Source organism: Chenopodium album, chromosome 17, assembly GCF_948465745.1.
Source record: "Chenopodium album chromosome 17, dcCheAlbu1.1, whole genome shotgun sequence".
NCBI lineage: Eukaryota > Viridiplantae > Streptophyta > Magnoliopsida > Caryophyllales > Amaranthaceae > Chenopodium > Chenopodium album.
The window spans coordinates 30966139-30992036 of record NC_137850.1 but is presented as its reverse complement, the minus strand read 5'-3'; positions in this window follow the sequence as shown (position 1 = coordinate 30992036).

Here is a 25898-nt window from a genome sequence, read left to right as displayed (position 1 = left end):
AATAAGGACCCTGATGTCCATGCTTTTTTTTTTTTTTTTTTTTTTTTTTTTTTTTTGTGTATTTCTTGCCGATTAGGAAAACATGTATGTTTGACCTTTTCGTAATTCAAGTAATACTACTTAAACTGCTTTGGAGTAAATACACGTCAATTTGTTGACATCACCTATTCATAGTACTAATGTTCATAAGTATTGTACACACCTGATTGTGTCTCCTCAAAAACAGAATCCAGTGGTGAGAACCTTTCACATTTTGATTAACGAGTTCGATAAAGAGTTGAAGAATCACGTGAAGTTTCCTTAAGCCTTGACCATGCTCCTAACCTTACCCAAAGTATTCTTTAACCAAATCATTCATTTCGTGTCCTTAACCCAAATTATTCATTTTGTGTCCTTAAACCCAAAATTATTCATTTTGTGTCCATAAACCTGAAATTATTCATTTTGTGTCTATAAAATCATTCATTTTGTGCCAAATTTATAAAAAAACGTCCAAAACTGATTATTTTGGTCCATAGTGTTAGTCAAATTATTGTTTAGTTGGATAGAGCTCGAAAAGAGCTAACGGTATAATACAATTCCAAATCCGACTTAACACGGATGAGACAATGCTAAAATACTAAACTGAGCCCAAACCGAGCCTAGGTCCACCTTAGGTACGACCCAATCAATATATGGAATCCAAATATTCTATTTAGGCCCTATATGATGATATTCTAAAATCTTCTAAAAGGTTTTAATTTATATTTTAAAGATGAAAGAGGTTCAGAATTTAATAAAACTTCTCATATGATAATCCTTGTTCCATTCAAAATCAAAGACGTTTAGATATCTTCTACACGCAAACATAATTCCATTAAAAATCGAACTTCATACAAAAATAGACTATCTTATGGACCATCGAGAATGTCAAGACCATCGCATCGTGATAGTCATGACGCGGCGCAATAATACCCAACGTGGCCCGACAATCCCGTCGCATCGTGTTAAAAACAGTTTTATTTCATTCCAAATTTTGATCTCTTTCTGATCGTTCCAACTCTCTTTTTCCTTATAAATAAAGGCCATTTTCCTCGTTTTCAAATCAGCAAAAATCATCAATAATCCCTAGACATAATCATCATATTCCTAAACACCCGTGTTCTTAGCCTTAGGCTAAATACATCTTGATACACCCCCAAATCAAACACAATACTTCCTTCGCGTGATTCAAATACACTAAACCATTCTCGATGTTGCCTTCGATAATATTGACGTGAAAGGTTGATAGTTCTATGGGGTTAGTCCCAAATCTATATTTTGATTCATATTTAATTGTTTACTTTATTGATTTAACTTTCTTGAAGTTTACTAACGCGCGTGTGTATTGTTTTTGTAGCAAGAAGGTTGAGGCATCAAAGTACGTAATTTAATTACTTAATTATCCTTTCAATTTAGGAAGAAATCATGCTTAGAATATGTTGATTTTAATTACTATTATCATGTTTAGGATGACGTGTTGCTTTTGTTTTGGTGACATGCTAGGATTGTTATTAATCCATTTATTATATGCCTAGGATCTCACTACTAATGTTGTTTCCATGATGATGAATGTTTTATTAATCATATATTACTTGATTATTCAATGATTTGTTGCTATTGCTTGATTACACCCCTTTTTGCAGGTTTAAAGGGAAATTGTACTTGAAATCACGCCTAATAAGATAATTAATAATTTTATTTAGGTTGAACATGATTTTAATTCAAAAGATCACCAATATTAGATTTATTTGTCCATTAATAATCAATCAACGTAGATTAAACAGGTTTAGAGCTAATTTAATGTATGTATGTTAATTGAAAAGCGTGCATTAACATCAATAAGAATCAAGTAAAAGCTTGTTTAGGGCGGGTTTGATCTCTTTGAGATTGAATTCGTACCATTATCCCCGAACTTCCAGTCATGGTTCAAGACCACTATGGAGTTAGCAAGCTCGGTGATGTGAATAGGGTGTAATTTTTATAATCATGAACGGTTTACAAGTTCCTAAAACTTGTTGGCGACTCTTTTTTCTAGATTCTTTTCCTTGGAGCGCCACTATGCCTAAGAAAATGACCCACATGTAGGGGCAAAAAAAATCCCCAAAAGTTTTTGGCGACTCCATTAGGGAGGATTTCTAATTAATTTCTAGTTTGTTTGGCAATTAATTAGAATGAGTGGATGAGACTTGAAAGATTATTGATATTCGTGTACGTAATTTTGATTAACATTATGGCATATGCGGAAAAAGGTATGCATTGGAAAGACCATCCATAATGCATCAAATCATAGGATATACTCGTAGAAAAGGCTGAAAATATTTTTCACAACTATAATCGAAAAGACGCTGCGAAAAATCAGAAGAAATATTGAAAATTTAATCTGCAGCAGAGCGTTAGAACTGTCATCTAGAGATAGTAATAATACTGGACGACATCTTTGTCATTTCGTGACAAGGCTGCTACTGCCATCCAGCGACATGATATGGTAACTCTGCACCAGCTTTCTGTCTTCGTGTTTGGCCCGATTCTGGTACCGTCTCGACGATTCTACTTCATGATTATTTTTTACGACCTTTTTGAACCCATATGTATGTGTTTTACATATGGGTTTATCCCTTGAAAATTCACGCTCTGTCTACCTTAAAAACGCTCTGTGCAGTAATGGGTGCATCCGAGTTTGTGAATTCACCAAACCATGGAGTTGAGTTTTACTTGCGGAGTCCCGTCCATCAAGCCAACTAACTTTTCTAAGGTAAGGCTTTCGTGCGATGCATCTGAACTCTTTACTATGGAACCTCTTGGACACCAAAATTCTTGAACTTAGAGAACTAGAACCTTGGTTAGGTGGGAAACACATTGCATCATGTTGTGACTACTTGACTACTTGTGCATATCATAGTTACTTTTGCATACCTTGTTTGTGATTATACTAACCCTTGGTTTGTGTATAAACTAACCTTTGTCTTGACTCATTTCATGTACATATAACTTGTATATACTAACCTAAAGCTAAAAGACTTTGCTTAATTAATTTGGTTAATTAAAATGAACCCATAACGTATAAATATGCTTGACCTAGAAGACTTTTAGGTCTAAACCTTTAAAAGAACAAATGAAAACGGGTTAATATGAAGTTCAATTATTGGCACAGCATCTTAAACCCGCGGCACATGACGAAGGTTACCATCTTGCCGCGGCAAGGTTGTCGTTTTGCAATGGAGCCATCGCTATGCAACGGTCCTATCGCCTCACGATGGTTCTGTCTTTCTTTCAGAGTCTTTAAATTGAGTCTTACTGTCACGATTAACCATTTTGATGTCAGTACACAGTCTTATCCCTAGTCTTGTATGAATCTTCTCATATGTCTAGTCACATGGTCATGACACGAGTCTTTTAAATATCACTTACACTCACGTGTTTTCACACACACTTTGTACATTATTTTATTAACCATGACTATGTCTTAGGTCCATGGATGAGTCATCCTTTCTGTCATTTGAGTTGAGGGTCCATTCTATTCCGTGAAATTTCTATGTCTCTCCACAAATACATCCTTTCCGTTCACATAACATTGCATACATTACATACCTTCCTTATACACATATACCTTCTCTGCACATTTTCCTCCTACATGCTTTCCCCACGCATATCATACCTCCCCTCATATTTTATGCTTTTCCCTCATACGTGCATTTTGAATCGAGTTCGAGTCATGTGATTGACAAGAAACGTCCATGGTTTCCCTTTCTATAGCGTTTGGTCAAGAAAAGAGGGTCGATTACTCCGAGACAACTCCTACACACAAGAGATCTTCTTTAAGATTACGGTTCGAAGAAAGAAGAAACTAATGGACTTTAAGGAAGATGTTGAAAAACTCCAAAAGACCATGGAGGTTCTTGCCGAGCTTGTTAAAGGACTCTCCATTTGAATGTAGAAAATTGAAGATTCTGATTAGTACGTCCCACCTAAGATAATCAAGAGCATCCTAAAGGGGCTAAGTCAAGTCTCCAATGACTATAAGTACCTCAATTTAAGCTCTAAGGGACTCTTACTGGACATAGACATTCTTCCGCAGAAATTCTTAGCCACTGACATCCCTAAGTTCAAAGCCACTAACAATCCTTAATTACTTTCACTTAAAGGCTTTTGAGACAATCATTGAAATCAAGGGGATTGAAAAGAAAATCTTCCCATCACTTTCCTCTGTTTCCTTGGAACTAGTATGCCAACAATGGTACTTCTCCATAGGCTTTGAGAAAATTGCTACTTGGGATATTATCACAGAGGTTTTCATTAAAAGATACAAGTGTAATATCCAAGTGGAGACCGACCATAGAGAGCTCGAGATCCTTAAGCGAAAGGAAAATGAAGGCTTCACTGCATTTTACAATAGGTGGAAAGAAACTTCAGCCAAGATGATCACTGTCCCAAATGAAAAGGAATCCGTGCAAATATTCATTAAGAATCTCCTAGAAAAGTACAAAAAGCACCTAAAATTTCAAGTTCTAAACACTTTCAAGTCGATCTATAACTTAGGTATTGACATGGAACATGACCTCTTGAAGGCTAAGGCTAATAACAATGACAACAATGGCAAGCAGGAAGAATGGTAATCCTTCTTCCGCTTCTTCTTCCCATTAAAATAGCAACTACATCTATGATGATGAAATCTGGGCCCTTGACAAGGATACTTCAAAATCTAAGAAACCCAAAAGAGCATTCATACCTATTTGAATATCCTACGATGTTGATTTCGATCATCTCTACGATCGAGGTTTAATCAGGCCTATTGGTCCTACAAAAGATTCAGCACCAGAAAAGCAATCTTCAAGATGGAATCCCAACTCTTATTGCAAATACCATTGAGGTAACGATCGTACCACAAGTGAATGTTACAGGTTTCAAAACCTTATTCAAGATCTCATTGATGCAAATAACACTACAAGAAAACACGGCATTTCCGATGGCCATATAAAACTATCGGAAAATACATAATTTCCGATGGTTTTAGTGGTTGTAGGAAATTTCTGATGACTATGTATAATTTCCGATGGATAAAGCCCTCGAAAATTTCCTATGGCCTTTGATCGCGGGTTGAATAGGTCGTTGGTCTACAACCCTAATCAAATTAGAAATTTATAATACCTAAACTTACACTAAACTAGTTAGTGGCAAGTAAAGGGTCGAACCACGAAGACTAAGTGTATCAATCTATGCTAATTAGACTACTAGGAAGGTTGAGATATAGAGAGAGAGGTACAATTAAAACACTACTTAGAGCAACAACTAAAACTAGGGAAAGTGGAATCCAATTACATTAATGCATTCAACAACAACATTGCAATTAGATGAAAATGACCTCAATTAGGAACAATCGACACACTCAACTCACTCTCGCGCAATTAAGCATGCTAATTATCCTACTAAACTAATTCACTCTTGTTCAACTAGCCTAGCATAGGTATGGAAGAAGTTAGACTCTCAAACAACTCACTTTCGCTCAATTGATAGAAAGCACAATTAAGAACATAGAATCAATTAGCTAGAAAGATTCTAATCCATATAAGCATCATTCATACACAATAATCAAGAATCAATTGTATACAAATTACAATCAATCATTCAATTCATCAACATAATCTTCATCCAATTCCCTAGAATAAAATCTAAGCTAACATGATAAAGAAGAACATGAAAAACAAGGTAAAACTAGAATTAAAGCTAAAAATTAAACTATTAAACTAATAAACAACTCTAAACAATAAACAATTAAACAAAAATAAGAAATAAAGGAAAACAATAAAGATGAGAGAAAGTTAGGAAGACTCATTGAATATATGAGAAGAAAATCCACAAATTGCTTCTTCAACCTCTCAAAACTCCATGAAAAATCCAAGCTTTCTCTCTCTAAAACTAATCCTAAACTAGAGAGAGAGGCTCCTAATCTAACCCTAAGAGAGAGAAAATAAAAGAGGCTAAAACTAATCTAAAACTAGGTGAATAATTGTTGATTAAAAGTTGAGAGAGAAATAACCCCAAAAGGGGGTATTTATATATAAGCTAAAATAAATAAAAAAAAAAAAACTAATCAAAATAATAAAATAACAAAACTAAAAATAAAAAGAAATTAAAAGGAAAAAGAAAATAAAAAGGGGAAAAACAAGAAGAACCTACGAATTGTAATCAGACCCAAATTCCCCCAAATTCACTTCGTGGCTGCTCTTCGATCATCACCAAACAACCATCACCAAATTGCCAACCGTTGGATTAATTGAAGTAATCACAGCCGCACAAATTCATTAATCCGTACAATCTTACACGCGAAACTCGGAGCAGCCGCGGCTAGGCATCTCCTCGGCTTCTACCGAAATTTGGACAAGGCTGGAAAAACAGAGCCCCGCGCCCGCGGCGGTCTGGGTTGCTATGAGGGTCTGATGCGGCTCGAATTGGTCGCGTGCAGGTGGCGTGAGAGATGATTAAGGGCAGCAGGGGCTGCTGTGTTGGTTGCGGTGGGATAGAGGTGAAGTATGGCTGGGATTGCGCGGCGGTTGATGTTACGGCTGTAGGTGCGGAGATTGGTGGTGGCTGGTTGAAACAGGGGAGTTGCGGCTGGTTTGTGGGGTTTCCTGTCATTGTTGGGTTGTTGTGGCTGGTAGTGTGTGGTGGTAATTAAGGCGGCAGCTTGGTGTATTGGAGCATGGGAATTGGCTGGTGGTGATGGGTGAGAAGGGAGTTGCGTGGGTTGGTTTGCGTGAGCAGGGGAAGTGTTGTGATGTTGGTGTGTGTTGTTTGGGGTGGTGTAGGATAGTGAAGGGTGTGGTGATGGTTTAGGTGGCAGCAACTATGATGGCTTGGAAGGTTTTGAATTTGACACATATGACTCAATCCCGGAACACCAAACTTGATTTGAACATGAAAACCGAGCATCAACCTGAACACACCTACAACCAAAAACAATTACGACGGTAGATCGACATATAAAATAAAAGTAAAAATAAAGTAAAACAAGGTAAAATAAAATGCTAAACTAAAATAAAATAAGGATAAAATTAAAGTAAAATAAAATATTAAAACTAAACGAAATAATAAAATCAAATAAAATTAAATAAAATAAAGAAAACAAACATGAAAATAAAAGAAAATAAAAGGAGGAAAACGAGAAGAAAAATATTAACAAGAACCTAGTCTAAGAACATTAAAAAGTAAGAATTATAAAATAAATTACGAAAATAAACTAAAAACTACTAAAAATTACCAAAATACACAAAATAAAGATCAAGTAAGAAAAATAAGAAAAAGAGAGAAATAAAGCCTAAAACTAAGGAAAATTATTAGAAACTAAACCGAAAAATAAGCATAAAAATACCCTATAAGTGACATAAAAGTCACTTATCAACCTTTAAAACCATCAGAAAATAAATTTCCGATGGATTTTAAGATGACAAAAGCCCTCAAAAAATTTCCTACAGCTTATAAAGCCATCAGAAAATATAGAAGAAATTTCCTATGGCTTTTATAGCCATACAAAAATTTCCGATGGCTTAAAACCATCGAAAAATATATATTTTCCGACGGTTTTGAAAGCCATAGGAAATTTCCGAGGACTTGTTACAAAAAAATCGTCGGAAAGTTTTTTTTTTTTAAAATAAAATAAAAACCCGAAACCTCCTAACCCTAAACTGATCCCCAGTCGCCCCTTTTGCATTTCACTCTCTTTTCATTTCCTCTATCTCTCTCTTTTCTTTCCTCTATTCTCTCCTTAGCTTCTTCCTCTCTTCTCTTTCTTCTGTTCTTACATTCTTCTCTCTCCTCACTTTCCCCTCTTTCTTTTCTCTTCTTCTCGACATCTCCTCTCTCTTTATTTTTCTTATAATTTGTTCTAGATTTTTAACATTTGAACACTAAGTTAGGTTTTTGAGGCCAAATTCATCCATGAACCCTAGAGTTTTAATGGACGAATTTGGCCTTATAAAACCAAATTCGAAGCCAATTCGGAATTTAAGTGGTATATTTAGAGGTATGTTTTCGTTTTTATTATTTTCATATTATTAATTTTACTTTTGAGTTCACTTTAATTTTTTTTTTTTTAATATTTGGGTTGTGGTTGATGAAACGGTGGTTAGTGTCGGCAGTGTAGTTTTCGGATGGTGGGGTTGGGTCTGGAATTCGTGTTTTAAAATATGGTGGGTGGATCTGGGTCTAGGCTTGTGTTTTGAGGTGGATTAAGGTGGGTCGGTAGGTCTAGGGTCTTAGGGTAGGGTAAGGTGGGGGGAGAAGTGGTGGTGAATTTAGATGCAAGGAAGAGGAGGGGATATTGTGGTCGGTGGCGCCAGGGGTGGTTTTTGGTAGGGGCTTTGGGTTTTTATTTATTTATTTATTTTATTTATTTTTATTTACCGGATTTTCCGATAGAAAAGTCGTCGGAATTTCTGGCGGTTTGGTCGGCTGTTGGAACCTTCCGACGGTTTTTCCATCGGAAATCTACGATGGTTTCAGCCGTCGAAAGTCTCCGATGGCCTTGAAAAACCATCGAAAAAGTGGAAATTTTCGACGAAGGGGTTTTCGATGACACGTTTCCGATGGAAAACCTTCGGAAACCAAATTTCTAACGGTTTTTGGGTGATTTCTGATGGATTTTTAACATCGAAAATACGCTATTTTCTAGTAGTGTAAGCTTCCATTCCCTCCAGCTGGCAAGAAGATCGAGTGATAATGAAACGAGGCACAAAGCACGATGATTTTTAGGATCTTCCTGATTATTTTTCTTTCTTTGTTTTCCCTTTCCCTCAATAAGTCTAGCATAGGCACCCTCCATCTTTTAGATTTATTTCATGAGGTTTTTTTTTTACCCTCTTCTATTACAATAAAACGAGCATTTATTTTTTTTGCATATGATCATCGCATTGCATTGCATAAAAAAAAATAAAAAAATCCTTGCCGAACTAAACACAAGGTATACATTTGATTTGAGGCACCCCTTATAGCTACATCTTACACTACTACATTTTCGATCAAATGCCACAGCCTAATAAAGGCTATTACAACGGTATTTTAATTGCCGTTGCAATAGAGTAGGCTAATGTGACGGATTCAACTTTAAGGTTGTAAGAGGTAGAGCTATTGCAACGGCTGTAACGAACCGTTGCAATAGCCTAGATTTTTCCACATAAAGAAAAGCTGATGCAACGGTATGTGATTATGTAATGGAAAATGTAGGAGACGCGCCGAAAATTTAGATTCCCTCTACTTTTTTTGCCCAAATATTTTGAACCCTTACACTATTTTAAGGGCAAAAAAAAAAAGAAAAATAAATAGAAAATAAAAAAAACCCTTACACTATCATTTTCTCACATTTTGTACTACCAATTTACCCAGTTCTCCATTTCCCCCAATTCTCCAGTTTCTCAAATTCCCAATTTTTCCCAAATCACATACCCACATCTAACTTCAACTTAAGCAATTTCATCTAACTTCAAATTCCCAATTTTCCCCAAATCTCCTTTCTTGAGGCCATAAATTAGACGAAGTAGAGCAAAAGTTAGCGAAGTAGACGAAGGCGACACTCAAGAGGTGGCTGGTTGCTCGAACTTCATCTTGCATGTCCCTTCCTTGTGGCTGAAATTTGAGTTCAAGGTATAAATTTCTGAAATTTCTTAATTGAATATTTTGTTGTTGCATTTTGGTAAATTAATTTGAAGTTTTTACTGCTGTCTTTGGGTATTCGTACTTGTGGCCATGGAACATGGAATTACTTTATCTTTGAGTTCGAATTTCAGGGTTTTTTCCCTTAAATTTTACTGCGATAATGCTATACCTTGTTAGGCTATGTTTAGTCGAATTGTAGTTGTTTTTTGCTCGAATTAAATGGGGAAAAAATGCTGTAATTTTCTGGTGTATATTGTGCTCGAAATTTGGGGTGTTATTGCTCGAATTTAATGGGTTTCTATTAGCAGTAATTAATTTATTTATTTATTTTTAATTATTGAAACTTAGTTGTACTGAATATTGTTGGTTTTTTGGGGGAAATTTCATAGAAATGCAATTATTTAGTTCTTTGTATTTACGAATAATATTTTCGAATCTTGTTTTTTTGAGTGCTGTTGTGATTCGACATAGCCTTTGTAAACCGTGTGTCTTGTATTATTTAGTTCTTTAGGGAGGAGGGAATGTGGGTGTTAAGGGAGTCCAATGTGGGTGTCAATAAGGTCCATCTGCCTGAAACATTTTAAGCTTGGTTACATGGTCTAGGCGTCTGTAATGTGATATAGTTTGTTACTATATGATAAATGTTTGCCATTTCAATTCTTGTTGACCTCTGTAATGTGATCATCCTGATTGTGTGGTTTTGAAGAGTTATTATTGTCTATTTGTGTGCGAAATGAATTCATTCGGATTAAATTCAGTTATTTTTCTAATTACTTAATAAGATAGCCTGTAATATTGTGTTGTTAGTCCTAGCCTTTTGATTATCCCTGTAATGTGGATTGTAGTTTGTTTTTCCTGCGGCTTTTATTGGTGAAATTTGTGATTCTTCTATTTTATCTATATTTAGGTCCTTAGTTGATTTCACTTGGCCACCATATTTTTCCCTGTCTTGTTGGGCGTCTTTGTGTAGGTACTATCATGCTATTTAATCCTTCTACCAAGCTTTTAAGTTGTAAAGCAATTCCATCGGCTCCAAAGGATGCATCTAGTGCGCCACATCTTCTTGTCGACCAAAATGGGCAATCTTCTAAATCTGGAGCCACAATTAATCAGGTAACATATATTATTTTCAACTACTTCTGTCTAGCTTTTGTTTTGCTACTCACCTGGTTGAAATGTTGCTGCTGTTGATGTATTTTTCTGATGCCCATTGTTGCTTTATTGCATTTATTGTTGTATATGGTTGATGCTTTTGTTTGCTACTGCTTTCTAATTGAAATGGACTGGCTTTCTACCTGGATCAATCACTGAATACACATACAAGGATGTGGCAGAAAGCATGCTTGATTTCTACCTGGATACTTGCTTGCACTGCCCATTACAATACTTATACTAAGGATTACTAGTGGTCTTAGTAGACCTTAGGAAGATTACATGTGGTACTTTACTAATATGGAAAAACCATAAATGAACAAAGATAAAGTTGATTGCCCTCTTTCTTCCCTTCTTAATTAAGTTTGTCAACGTAAGGGAATGCTTCCCATGCTCCTTTGCTGCTGCTTTGTCTTGGATGTTTGCTGACTGCCCTTGGATGTGGTTGAATTCTTTCACTCTCTTACTCCTCCTTGAGTACACCAAAAGAGGTGTTTGACCGGTTTGACTTCGGCTCATGAACAAGTCCATGACACAATACAAAAGATAACAGTTCACAAGATAGCATTAGGCTATCACTCTCTTAATGAAATTTGTCTTCTAGTTCATTTGATTTTCTGCTTTTCTTTTCTTACTCCAAAATGTTGAGTTGACTCTCGGTGTTGATCCTTGAAACTTCCTTAAAATGGTGTCCTGTTTTCTCCTTGGATGGAGGTCCGATCCTCTTGTCCTGACTTGGTCTGTGCTGCTATTGAGTGTGGGTTATGGTGCCTCTACCTGGTGTACACAACCAACAGTTGCCGCTGAGTCATCAAATTACTGTTGTATGTTGCTGTTGTTGATTTTCATGCTTTTTATAGTCTTCTGTATCTCTAAATTATCAATCAATTAGGACATGATTCTTGAGTTAGATCTTGGAACTGCTGGTCAAATTAAGTGTATCTTGGAAAAACTATAGTTTATTTGGACCTTGACCATATTTATAATTTCCCTTGCTAACTTTTAATAGGATTACTTCTCTTCATTTAATTTCTTTCATTTTTTGTTTAATTGTTCAATTTTTTAAAATTGTTGATATAGATTTTGAATTTGTACTGAATTATGCCTTTGGTTAGCTACTTATTGATAAAATGTTGTAAAGGATCCAATTTATGTTTGTTGATTGCTTTGTTTGTTCCGTTCCGTTGTTGATTTGGCTGACAGTTGGAGAACTTAGATGATGTTGTCTTTGGACTACATATTCAGTTAATTTATGTGCATGTACTAGCATTGGGACCTTTACCGATTATATATTATTGTCTTAAAGAAAGTATAGAATAAGGTCTTATATAATTTGTCAAAAGCAATAGTTAGTTATTGTCTAATACATTTGTTGTGCTTAATGAGTTTTCTGGATTCACTTGTATTATTTTATTTTATTATACGTGTAGGTGCATGGCGAGCTAAATGGAGATGAGGGTGATCACTAGTCATCTAACAAATGGTGCATATATGTTGGCGACTCTTATTCTATTAAGTTTAAGTTTGTGAAGATATGGAAAATCCGGCTTATATATATATATGTTGAAATTTGTATTTTGGACGATTAAATTAACTATATAACTTTTATTTATTAGTAGAATATGTCATACCAAAAACAAACAAGTAATATTTTGTAATGTACATATTTAGCATTACAATTATTATATATAAATTTAATGATATGTTGTTTTTATTATTAGTATATTTAATGATATGTTGTTTTTACATATATATATATATATATATATATATATATATATATATATATATATATATATATATATATATATATATATATATATATATACATCTTCCATTAAAAAAAAAAACAAAAAAAAAATATTATACCGTTGCAGTAGGTGCGATTTCATCATAATTATTACTCAGTAATTTATTGCCACGGATAATTTATGCCGTTGTATCAGCTATTGATCTATCGCGACGGATCATAGCTGCCGTGGCATTAGGTGTCAGATACCGTTGCATTAGACCTACTGCAACGCCAGCAGATGTCACGGTACGCTGCCGTTGCATTAGGCCTAATGCCACGGATTTTGATACCTGATGCAACGGATTTGGGGGTTGCAATAGGTCAAAAATGTAGTAGTGTTATCACCTTTACCCTTTTCATTACATAATCCTTTTTTGATAAAGTACGTTGAACCTTGTCTAATGATAAACCTCTATTTTCTTAACCCATATTACCTAACCTTGTGATGGGATGGTGTGCAACTTATGCAATTTTAAAAGCCAAAACAAAAGCTTGAATAACTTTTACCAAAGTCTCAATATTTCAAAAGTTCAAAGAGCAATAAAAATGTGCAAGAGGGTAATTATTCCAATGTCTTTGATATGCACGTATCTTGGATTACGTCTTTTATCGAGTACTCGACACTGTGCCTGAGAAACATGAATGCCAAGTGAGTGATACGCCGCATGATCAAGATTCCCAACACTTATCCAAACAAGATTTAACTACTAATCTCACATGCAAAAATAAAGAAAACAAGTTCAAAAGTGAGAAAACTCAAGCATATAAATACTAAGATTCAAATGTAAGGTTGCACACCTTAGGAGGCTTATTTTGGGTCTTGGCCCTTTATCCTTTATTCTTCAACATTTAGCCTAACCCTGTTACAACCCTTGAAAGACCTCCTTGAGGTTTACACACACATGTGCGAGGATCGGCCAGAGCTACATTCGACTTGATTCCTAACAGATACGTAGGCAACCTCACATTAGGGTACGGTCGTAATAAAAATGCATTCACTGATCATATTAATATCATGATCATATCGAGATTCTCCAATGCTCATCCTTATACATTTAGAGCTAGACTTGGGGGCTTGATCCCTACTTCATTAGCTTACCTAGCCTAAGAGTCACCATCATTTAACTCTTCTCAAAATATTTTTCCACACCCTTAGCCTTTGCAGCCTGATGCGGGAAAAACCTAGGTCGTTGATTTTTAAGTATCCCAAGATCAAAACCAAATTTATAACCAAATCCAACCCTAAGTATACGGGTAAGTCCGGGTCGAACCCAAGGGAATGAGGTATAAGCTAAAGTCTCAAGTTAAGCTATCCCGAAGTCTAGATAAGGGTTGGTCTAAACAAACTAAACAACGCTACTAAATGAATACAAGAACAATATTAAGGATGCTAGGGAATTAGGATCCACATGCACTCATGACAATCATACTAATTGGACAAGAATTCAACCAATCAAACAATGTGAGGGAAGGTAGCAAATGCAATCAAAATCACTTAAAGAGCTATTTCGTAGGGTCAAGCTAGATGTCTTTACAAATGACTTCAAAGGAAAATCGCAAAACAAGATCAATCAATAATAATAGCTTCCAAATCAATTTTTCGTATCAATGAAAACTATTATGCAATCTAGCTTGATAGTTAAGGTTGGTCACTCCTCAAGATATCAAACATATGCACAAATTTCACAAACCAATTTAATCACAATGTTCATCAATCAAAATCCCCCAATTAGCCATGAATTACCACTCTTACATGCTTCACCATACCCCTAATTAGAAATCTACTCACTACACATTGCAAAATTGAATAGCAAAACTAAACTAATCACCAATTTCATCATCAACATTGTATTCAAAATATACTCAAGGTATCAAAAATCAAATCAAACAAACAAGTATTTCAATCAAATATCAAGAATAAAAAACTAAAATTACATTAAAGAGTAAAGAATTCTTACAAAACTTTGATCAAAATCAAAGAGGAAGAAGATTGAAAGTAGCATTCATCAAAATCACTAAGTTTCTCTCTCTAGAATCTAAGAACAAAAGTTTCCCCAATTTTGAGCTCCTTTCTCTAAAAATCCAATCTATTACAATTTCTAATCTAATTCTCAATTGATTCCCTCTCTAGAAATGAAGAAATTCTATATATAGTAAAACTAACAAAGAAGGAGTTAGTTAAACGTCCAAAAACAACCCCAATAGGAGCCCCCTCTCCTCTACATGCGCGGCTGCAACGAAATGAGTACGGAACAGGGGGAGAAAGGTTGCGCGGCCGCTCCTCTCTCTTGCACGGCCGCACTACAGCTCTGCGCGCTCGCGCCGCCCTCATGCGCGCCCGCGCCTGGGAGCAGGGCACCTCCTTCTCGTGCGTCCGTTGATGCTTCCGTGCGCTCCACTTGATGCATGTTGGGGGTGGCAGTCTCCAAAGGTCTTCACGGTGGGTTCAACACTGATTTTAATGCCCACGCAGCTTGAGAGCGCGACCTTGAAGACTTGGTTTTTGCACTCCTTCACATTTGAGCTTCAAATGGAGGGACTGACTTGCATCTTGAGCCTTGCAAATCCCGAGAAAAGGTCATTTACCTCCTTAGACATCACCAAGCTCCTGAAATCAAAGAAAAGCAAACAAATAAAAGAGAAAAAGTAAAATAAACCTAAGAAATGCAAGAAAATGTAAGAATAAATAAGAAATCACAAACTAGAGAAAAAGTCATATAAAGCTAAATAAAAAGGGATAAAAGAGCTACAAAACGATTGAAATTCATTCTAGAAGAGGCTAAATAAGTGTCATAAATGACACTCATCAAATTCCCCCGAGCTAGACTTTTGCTCGTCCTCGAGCAAAACAAAAGCAAGTAGAAAAAGGATGAAAGACTTATTCAAACAAGAAAAAGGAAAGAAAAAGATAAGAATGTACACTAAAACTCACTTTCGCAGGAATCACGGTTGTTTTTAGGTATAACAAGCCCTTTAAACCCCAAAGTCGCCAATGAGGACGAGTGAAGTCTCGTAAGGGTATCCAAAGAGTTTGACCCATAACTCTTGAAGGTAAAAATGAGGCAAATCATTAAAAAGAAAGTAAAATCAAAAAGAAAAATTCAAACAAATAACTTTTGAAATGGACTTTTACAAATGATCAAATGCAAGTGAATAAACAACTTTCTATACAATAAAGGTATGCACGTTCCAAGATATCCAAGGTTGATTGAAACATAAGATATGCTAAGCATAGAGAACTAATGAGACACAATTCACCTTCATCCTAAACAATCTTACCACGTTTTCCCAACTAGTTTCAAATCCACATCTAGTGAGCATCTTAATGATTCCTCAAAGGAACGGAAAGAAAAGGTTTTTAGGGCTACTCGACATCTTGACTATTGCACACCGCTCCATAGGCTTGACTCAAATCTCCCTCCACCGACTTGTGACTCAACCACAAAGGTCAAAAGGTCTTGAAAAGGGTTGTAATGTAAGGACGAAAAGGGTGAAGATAGACTAAAAATTTGAAATTTGGTAGTATACCTAAATTGTGAAGCAAAGATTGGCCAAATCTCAACACCAAAACCAAGTAATCACCAAATAAAAACACCAACACCCCCAAGCTTATTTAAAGCCAAAATCACAATCTTATATACAAAAAGCGTAAGAACTCTTCCCCCCAAGCTAAAAGGAAGCATTGTCCTCAATGCTTAAAATAGGGAGAAAAACACTTACATCAAAATATTTTTGAACTTTCTCATTTTTCACAATTTTGCACTTTTGCCAAAGCGTTTGAATTTGCTTTGCTTTTTCTCATGTTTTTCATTTTTACAATTTTTTCACTTTATTGCATTGTCCTCGCCTCTTTTAACTATGGACGACTTTTTCAACTTGGTATTTGCCTTTTATTCACAAGATATTTACAACACAAACTTGCTTACATTAAAAGAACCAAACAATCAATCTCATCCACCAAAACTCCAACAATAGAGACCAAATGCTTCACAAAAACCAAAGATGGGAACAAGAATGAAACAAAAGGCTCAAAAGCTAAAGATGTGGCTTGAAAAGAAAGGTGTATAGCTCAAATGGTTAGCAAGAAGGCAAATGTAAAACCAAAACAAGGAAAAGAAAACTATCCCAGAATAGTAAAAATTACTACCCCGAAAAGATGCCTTTGTCCTTCCTAAATGGCTCGGTCGCGATCTCGGGAAATGAGAGTCAAATTCTAGATAAGGTAAGCAATAGTCAAGGATCTATGTGCCACTCAATCAAGAAATGTTGAAAGCAAGAAGAATTAAAAACTCACACGGTTGTAGCAAAAACTCAGTATTAGCTTCAAATCCACTAAAGGGAGCAACTCCTTACCACAAACCAATGGAATCCGGCTACAAGATCCCAAAAGGTCTAAATCGTTATCTTAGCATAACCTATCCTAGAATCAACCAAAGATACTCTTAAAACATGCACACTGATACGACATAGGAAATTATTCATTCAAAAGCAAAAGCTTGGATGGTATTATGTCCAAACGCAAAAGCTAAACAATTAAAAAGATGAAAATAAAGCCTTAAAATCTTTTTGTCTTTTTCATTTTTGATTGAAAAATAGAAAACAAAAGGGGAAAACAAGAGAAAGAAAAGGAAAGGAAAAGAGAGAGAAAAGCGAAAGAATGCATGCAAGACTTGTAAAACTCAATCGACATACAAACGGTCATTCGGCAACATCGCCAATGACCCCAAACACTCTATGGTGTTACAATGCAAGCATCCTCGAACAATGAACTCTTTCTAGACTAAACCTAAACTAAGCAAAGAAGAAAGAAAAAGAGAAGAGAAGAAATAGAAAGATCTCACCGGGTACTCCAAGCAATGCTAATGTAGAGAAGTAAGAAGAAGCATAAACCGTCACGATGCTCCAAAAAGTAAAAGCAAGGATAATACACCAAGTGAGAAATAAAAATACTATATACAAAGAAAAATTGTCAGTAACTTCCACGCAAAAACACGATACAACTATGCTGAGACAGAAATGATCATAGAATTAGAGAAACAGAATGAAATGGAAGAGAAAAAGCTCATCCACCTAGGAAATCAATTAATCAGCAGGAATATAATGATCAATAACTGACCAATATCATATCATCATCATCAGAAAACATCATCATAAGACAAAAATCATCATAAGACAAAAATCATCATCAGAAATGGGATAGAAACTCAAAGACAAAACCGCAGTGAACCATAAAAGCAAAGGGGAGACCAAAGAAGCTCATCTAGTCATAAAAATACTCCCCCAAGACTAAGATGAGCTACCCTCCCTCCAAACTAAAACCTAGCAAAAAGCAGGCAAAAGAACAACATCAATGCAAAACAAGCATAAAATGGAGGGTAGCTAATATGGTATCACTCGATGCGCTATGGTAAGGGGTAGAATGGGTACTCCTCTCATCGACCTCAAAAAAGACTTGGCTAACAATATCATCTACCACCATCGGCCCTTTACCTCTCAACCTATTCTCCTTTCGAGCTTTATCCCTAGCAAAATAGTGAGACCAATCATCAAGAGTCGGCTCACCCGATAGCCCCCATCGACCAAAGGTTTCGGGATTAGGGAAGGGGTTAGGGTTAGCCGGGTCATAGGTAAAATCACAACCTCCGGGCCTCTTATAGTCATAGGAGGCTGGGGTGGTCCCTCTAATTGCATTGGGGGGCACATGGGGCCCCTCCCAATAAGGGTAGCACAAAGATGGCCCTTGGTCCGGATCGTAAGGGACCCATTGGGGTACGGGTCCTTGTTGGACTGGGAGGTAGGGGTAATTCAAATATGGCTTAATCTCTCCTCTCCTTACATGCAAGTCATAGATTTTCCTACCATGATAGTCATAACCAAGCACAAAGTCATTTCCCAAAGGGGAAGCATTCAACACATTGGCAATGGAATCAATTTTTGCATGCAAATTAGGGAAATCACAATGAGAAGTAGAAGAAGAAGAAAAAGAAGAAGAGATCATAGGAGTACCTCCCCGAGATACCAGGGGTAAATCATGAGAGAGAGTACAAACGGTAGCAAGCGGGTTGATGCGAAGGTTGGGCAGAGGAGTCCTCTTGAGAAAAGGGTCGATAGGCCATTTGTTGGGCCGCCATGGGAGAGAGGTGTCCAAACACCTAGCGGTGGCCTCCGGATGAGGGATCGGGCACCAATCGGTAGCCCTTAAACTTTCCATATGAACAAATCCTCTTTAGAAGTCTGCTCCAAGAACTTTTGGTTGATCAAAGGATAAGTGTTGAGGAGATAGGACGGAGACTTCTCTCGGCGGTCCCGGATGGGCTCAAGAGACGAGATCATCTTCTCATACTTCTTATTGAGAGAAAGAGCAATGATGGTGATCAAACCTCCTAATTGGATGCTTTCGGAAAGAAACACACCATCACGAATATCAACAAATCGATCAAGCAATTGAATCCCAAAGTTAATAACCGCAATTTCTTCAAATGGTTGATCTGCCAACCATAAGCAACTTAGCTCCTCCCTAGAGATGGCACCGAGGGATTCCTTCGAGAAGAAAGCATAGGTGAGTAACCTATTGAAATACCTTAAGGCTAGATAAATGATTGAAGCCGCTTTGGAATATTGAGGTTGATGTGTCAATTCCACCAAAATATGCCTTCAACAACGACCCTTGTTATACCCATGATTGTTTTGCAATTCCTCAAAGGCCAGGTAGATATACTCGGATTCTTCCAAAGGTACGGGGAATTTGAATATCTCATTGAGGTAAGAAATTTGGATGGAGTGGTCATTGTTGAATATTTAGAACTTCAAGGTATGAACCAGCTCACCACCCTCTTTTCTTCATGCACCTCGAGGGAAGAGAGGAACTCAAAAGTGAGACGGGCGTAAGTTGGAGCACTTAAGCCAATGAAATCCTCCAAACCAAGTTTTCGGGCCAAACGCCTCACGTCATCATCTATTCCAAGCATTGTAGTTATTGATCGATCATAAAACCTTGTTGATAGGAGTTTTCGAGAGGAAAGCGAGATAAAGTTCTCCCAATGCTCGCTCTTAGCAAACTCTATTCCGTAAGTTTCACTCACGTTTGGTGGGGGTGGCACCACCTCACGGGAACTAGAGCCGCGGGCTCGTTTAGGACGTCGGAGTGGAGCCATCTACACTAACAAGCCAAGATAATAATTCAAAAGCATGAAAGATATGGTGCTCACAACAAGTTGCATATCAAGAATGGATGAATCTAACCCAACATTGAAGATAGAATGAATGAATTGACACATAATAAGTATGGAAGAACATTCAAACCACAATATAAGCAAGGATTCATAAGCCATTTGAGAATAAAGAGTGAGCAACAACAATCTTACAAGAATCTATAACCATTTCAAAGAGGGTGAAAACCAACAATGGTAGCAACAAAATTGAAGTGCAATCAAGAAAAACCATAGCATCACAAGTTCATATATACATCAACAATCATCATTAATATAAAATTTGGGGACATGAAATAGGCAAAGTAGAGACACCATTAGAGCAAACACCATAACATTTAAATCCAACAAAACAATACAAGGTGAGAAATTTATCATGAAAATCAAATGAAATAGAGAATTCATACCTTGAATGAGTGGTTAAATAAAATGAAATGGAGTAGAAAGCACAACTACTAAATATCAATCCCAAACTTGCAAGTTCCATAACCCCAATCAATAATACCAAAATTCCCAACTTTTGGAGAGAGAAAATCAAATAAAAAGCATAAAATTGGGGATTTGAAGTGATTATCAACCAAGGAAAATGAAGAATGATGATTTTTTGATGAAATATAGTGGAAAAAATAGGGAAATTTCTTGAGCACTATAATGAAAAATGAAGCTAAATGAATGAAGAGAGAGAGAAAAGAAAGGGGGTGCGTTTAGAGGGGGGGGGGGGACGCAGCAGACCAGCGCCTCTGCGCCAATGGGCTGCTATAGGGAATATTTCAACCATCCTACACTTGAGCTCCACTGTGATCATAAACTTAAGCATGGTGGCGTCCAAAGGAAAGGACGCTAGAGCAAAAGAGTCGTTAACAAGTTTTAGGAACTTGTAAACCATTCATAGGGTGAAGGTCACGCCCCTTCACGATCCATGAGATCGCTAACTCCATAGTGGTCCAGAACCATGACTGGATATTCGGGGATGAAGGTACAAATCCAACCTAAAAGAGATTGAACCTGTCCTAAATAGGCCTCTACTTTATTCTTCTCATATTCATGTGCGCTTTCTGACTAACATACAATTAATAGGTTAACCCTAGACCCGTTTAACCTATGTTTGTAGAATATTAATGGAGAAATAAATATATTATTGGTGATCATTTGAATTAAAATCATATTAGCCTAAATAAAATTATTAATTAACTTATTAAGCGTGATTTCAAGTACAAATTCCCTTTAAACCTGCAAGAGAGGGCGTGATCAAGCAATAATAATAATATCAAGCAACATAATAACAACAATCATCATTATCATAACAATATTCTCATCAAAGCATAATAATATTAGCATGATCCTAGGCATGATACTAACAAGATTAATAACAAATCCTAGCATGTCGCTAAACAATAAAGATTAAATCTTTAGCCCTAACATGATACTAACATGATAGAAGAAATAGGAAGCAACCTAAACATGATACTAGAAATCAATAAATAACATCCTAACATGATACTAGGAATTAAAATAATCTAAGCATGCTTTCTATTAAAATAGAGCAATAATTACTCACTTTGTTGCCTCGTACCTCTTTCTATCAAAACAATACACACATTAGTAACTTCAATGAAAATATTAAATCAAACAATTAAATGATTAAAATAGGGATTTAGGACTAAACCCTCATAAATTATCAACCTTTCACGTCTAGGGTGTAGGCAACTTTGAGCTTGGTTAGGTGCGTCTAAGTCTCGTGAATGCGGTACTGTATTTAGAAAAGGCTAAGCTTAGAAATAAAGTGAGAAAGAAAGAATATGCTTTCTAGCTTAAAGAGAGAGAGAGAATATATGATTGTTGATGATTGTTAGTGATTGAAAACGGGGAAATAACGCCCCTATTTATAGAGAAAATATCCGGAACGTTTAGAAAAGAGTCAGAATTTGACTCGAAGTAAAACAGCCCCTATCGCGATGCGATACGCCTATCGCGCTGCGATAGACTCCTCGCAGCGCGATGGTGCGGCTATGATAAAACAGCTATACGGAGTCCTTTCCCTAATATAATTTGACGATTAGAATTTGTGTTTATCAAAGATCAGTTTATCATTAAAATGTTTGTTTTATCCCAAATTAAATTTATTATCTTTTCTAGCTAAATAAAATAAAAGTATAATTATTAATCCTAATTCCATTAGGACTTAAAATAACCCTCTAGATTATTCTAGAAGATTAAAGTTAATCCTAATAACTTTAGGAATAACAATTAATGGGCCCTCCACTTGATAATTGGGCCATATAAAATCCTTTTGGGCCCAATTTAGTATTTTAGCCATAACTTCCTCATTATTCATCGGAATTGGGCTTACAATATATCGTTGGAAAGCAATTTTCGAGCCCCATCCATCTACACTATTATTGAACCTATATTATGGACCAAACTAAATTGGAATGGACATTTTCCATAAATAAGGTGCGAAAAGAAATATTTTCGAAAACAAAAAGAAATATTTTTTTTAAAAAAACACATGCATCACGAGACTCTTTCACATTTCAACTCGTTCGATAATCAATGACGTGAAAGATATTCATCACTGAATTTGGTTGGGGGAGACACAATCAGGTGTCTATAGAAGCCCCCACTTTGACTGAGTTTGGAGAAACGCAAGTTTCGAAAACAAAAGTCAAAGTAGTGATAGGGACGGAGAATGATTCAGAACTTTCTGCGATCCCAAATCATTTTGTAACGTCGATACCTGCAAACTACTGTTAGTTTAAAACTGATAAAGGAGTTAAGAAACGTGTATCTTGCACCTTCGAGTACACGTCTATGGAGTAACCGATTTTTAGTGCTGCATTTTGTGACGACCTTCCTCAAGCCAGGGGAATATCGCTGAAGACCGCTCTGCTTTGACAGTCCTCCGCAAGCTAGGGAACACCATCGAAGATTGATCCGCTTGTAGCGATCTTCTGCTGTTTTATGACCATCTTTCGCAAGCTAGGGAACATCGTCGAAGATAACTCCGCTTGTAGCCATCTCCCGTTTTCTTGACAATTCTCGACAAGCTAGGGAACATTGTCGAAGGTGACTCTCCTTGTAGTCATCTTTAGTTATTTGTGATAACCCTCCACATTTTAGGGAACGTCGTCAAAGATCATTCTGCTTGTAATGATCCTCAGTTTGTTAATGCTTTGCTTGAATGTCTGCTTTGCTGTTGCTTTGCCGTATTTTGCTATGAACCAATATCTTTGGTGCTTGCAATGAACCAATATCTTGGTGCTTGAGCTTAGTGAGACGATCATCATCAGGTCGATCACTTACTGCGATTGTAATTGAGCCGACTACTAATCATGTTAATTTGCTTATAGGGGCTAACTGGCGTGCCAAGGAACCAAATTTTTCTTTATAACATCCACATATAAACCAATATGGGGCCTAGGAAACTGCATCACTGAGGAAAGGAGACTATCGCCTACTGCCACGTGCCATCGCGACGCACCAGGGCTTATCGCGATGCGATAGCCTTATCGCGTCGCGATGGAATCGGGATTTCATAATAAAACCCCTTTTCTTCTCCATTTCGTCGCTGCACTTCATTTTCGCTCATTTCCGCTCGAAATTTCTCTTGGCTCGTTCTCCTTCGTTTCTTAACGAAATTCACTCATGTTTTTTGCAAATAGAAGCTAATCATCTCTAGTTTGCCGATCTATGTAAGTTTTCCTCAAGCTCACTCTATTTTTGGCAAATTTGGTCCGTTTTTCCTCGCAGATTTTTAAAAATTTTTGAAATCAATTTTGCTTGTTTTGCTTTGTTTGTTGAATTTCTTGCCATGAAACAACTTGTTTATGTTTGTATTTGTTTGACTCAATTTGGTGAAGAAACGATCAAATTGCCATTGTTGAACACCTTGAGTTCGTGAACATAATGTGGCTTGTTCTTCATGTTTTTGCTTGCGTTTTATGTTTAATTTGTCACAATATTTTCCATAAGATTCCAAGAAATTGTTTGATTGCTAAAAAATGCTTGTTATTGTCGAATCAAAAACATGCTCTGTTTTATTACTACGTACTGTGTTTTTTGATGAACATAGTATCATGCGGCTAGGCGAACTTTAGACACTATAGAACCATCAATTTACTGTTTTTGAACATGATTACCATGACTCATCATCGAGGTTCCGACTCTTGATCTCGCAGGGCTTACTAGGAGGACGAGCCTGTTGACGCAAGCGAGGGGACTTCCTCTAGCCTTCGGGAGTTCCTTGACTGGGATGGGCAGACTCTGTACTTTGCGCCCAGGTTCCACATTTTGGAGCACGTTTGGCGCGGTATGACCGACGAGCGGGTTCGTTTCCATGGTTCGGGCAACTATACCATTGGTCATTTATATGACACCAACTTCATCAACAACGCGGAGCTGCGCGTGCTGTGGAAGTCATGTGGCTCGACTCCTTTACTGTAGGCCACTAGGGCTCTCTATTCACTACGGTCGAGATGTTTCATCATACGAGGTTTGGTGGAGTTCTTTTGGGACACCACCAACACGTTTCATTTTCCTTGGGGTGAGATGATCGTCACTCCCCTCGAATTCTCTGTGATCACTGGACTAGAGTTCCAGTCGACTGTGGTTCCTTTGGGTAGGGATATTACCCTTATGTCACCAGAGGTGGACGAGCTGCTGGGTCCTATTGTTGTTTGGGCCTGTGCTGAGTCGCGATCAATACAGATGAGCGGCTGATCCATTCGTCGGGCTCTGCTTGCAGAGGCCTTTCGAGATGATGTGACCACCCCTAAGCAGCAGGTGTGCATCTTTGTTCTGATTCAGCTGTCAGGGACCTTTTCTCATGACAAGGGTAGTCGAGCGCTACTCTACTATTCGCCTGCTCTTCGCAACCTACAAGCGGTCGGGACTTTTGACTGGGCCAGCTTGGCCTATGTTGACTTCCTTCTTGGATTGCGACTTGCTTATCACCATCGCTAATACAAGAAGGAGGTTACACTTTCTAGCTTCTAGAGGATCGTAGAGGTATATTCTACTTGTAGAAGTTTACTTTTGATGCACGTTGGCTTTTGCTGACCTTTCCCTGTTGTTACAGGTGTGGTTCTATGATTATCTTCCATATTTGGCGCAAGCCAAGCCTTCGCCACGAGGGCTCCCCATTGCTGCTGTGGTGTATTTGGGCGAGAGAGTTGCGATTCAGCACTTTACGGAGTTCTTTGTGGTTCCTCGACGTCCTCCACCTCATATGATGGACTAGAAGGCTCTTAGGACTCACATGGAGAGGTCTCCGGGTAGTGAGGGTTGGCAGAGGCATAGCCATCCATCCCAATACTATTCTAGGAAACTCTTGCCGCGATTGGCTCCACCGCCTTTTATATTGGAGGAGGAGGAGGTGCGCTTTATCTCTCTGGTTTGTTTCTCTTTTGGTAGTCGTTGATGACCTTAACTGTTAGAGTTTATCTTTATAAGACGCGTCTGCTGCGGAGTTTGTACCTCCGCCTATGTCCATCACCTACCAAGGGTCCTTTGGGCCCATGGAGGAGATGATACCTCCAGCCCCCCAGGAGTGGTGTTTGGTGGGGAGATCGATTTCCCGCCGTCAGACTTCGGTAAGCTATCTTTGATTCTTTTCTATATGCATTTTTCGACTGCTTTTAACCTCTTTCACTTTTGCAGTTTTCTCGCGAGGTGATGACGAGGATGGCGAGAGCTATGGACGCCTTTCGTTACTAGCTCGTGATGTTGAGCCACCAGGTGTCGTGTCATTGTGATGGCGATGTGGCAGAGGTATGTCTTTTTGCTTGCATTTGATTACTTTAGTTTTTTCTATGTACTTAACTCGGCTTACTTTTTTGTTTCAGCCTGTACCTCCGACGCCGCACCTCAGTTGAGAGTCAGGGCGGACGAGAGGGGTCGGACCGCACTGTCGTCATAGATGGTTCTGGTTTCTCTATTCAAGAGGAGGTGAGGCAACCCCCTAGTCAGGATGCTTCGGTGCTAATTCCTTTCACGGCTGGTGGGACGTACGAGGTTGGCTCGTCGTCGCAGCAGCCACCTCGTCAGGAGCCTCAGTAGGGTGAGCCTAGATGGACTGGCCC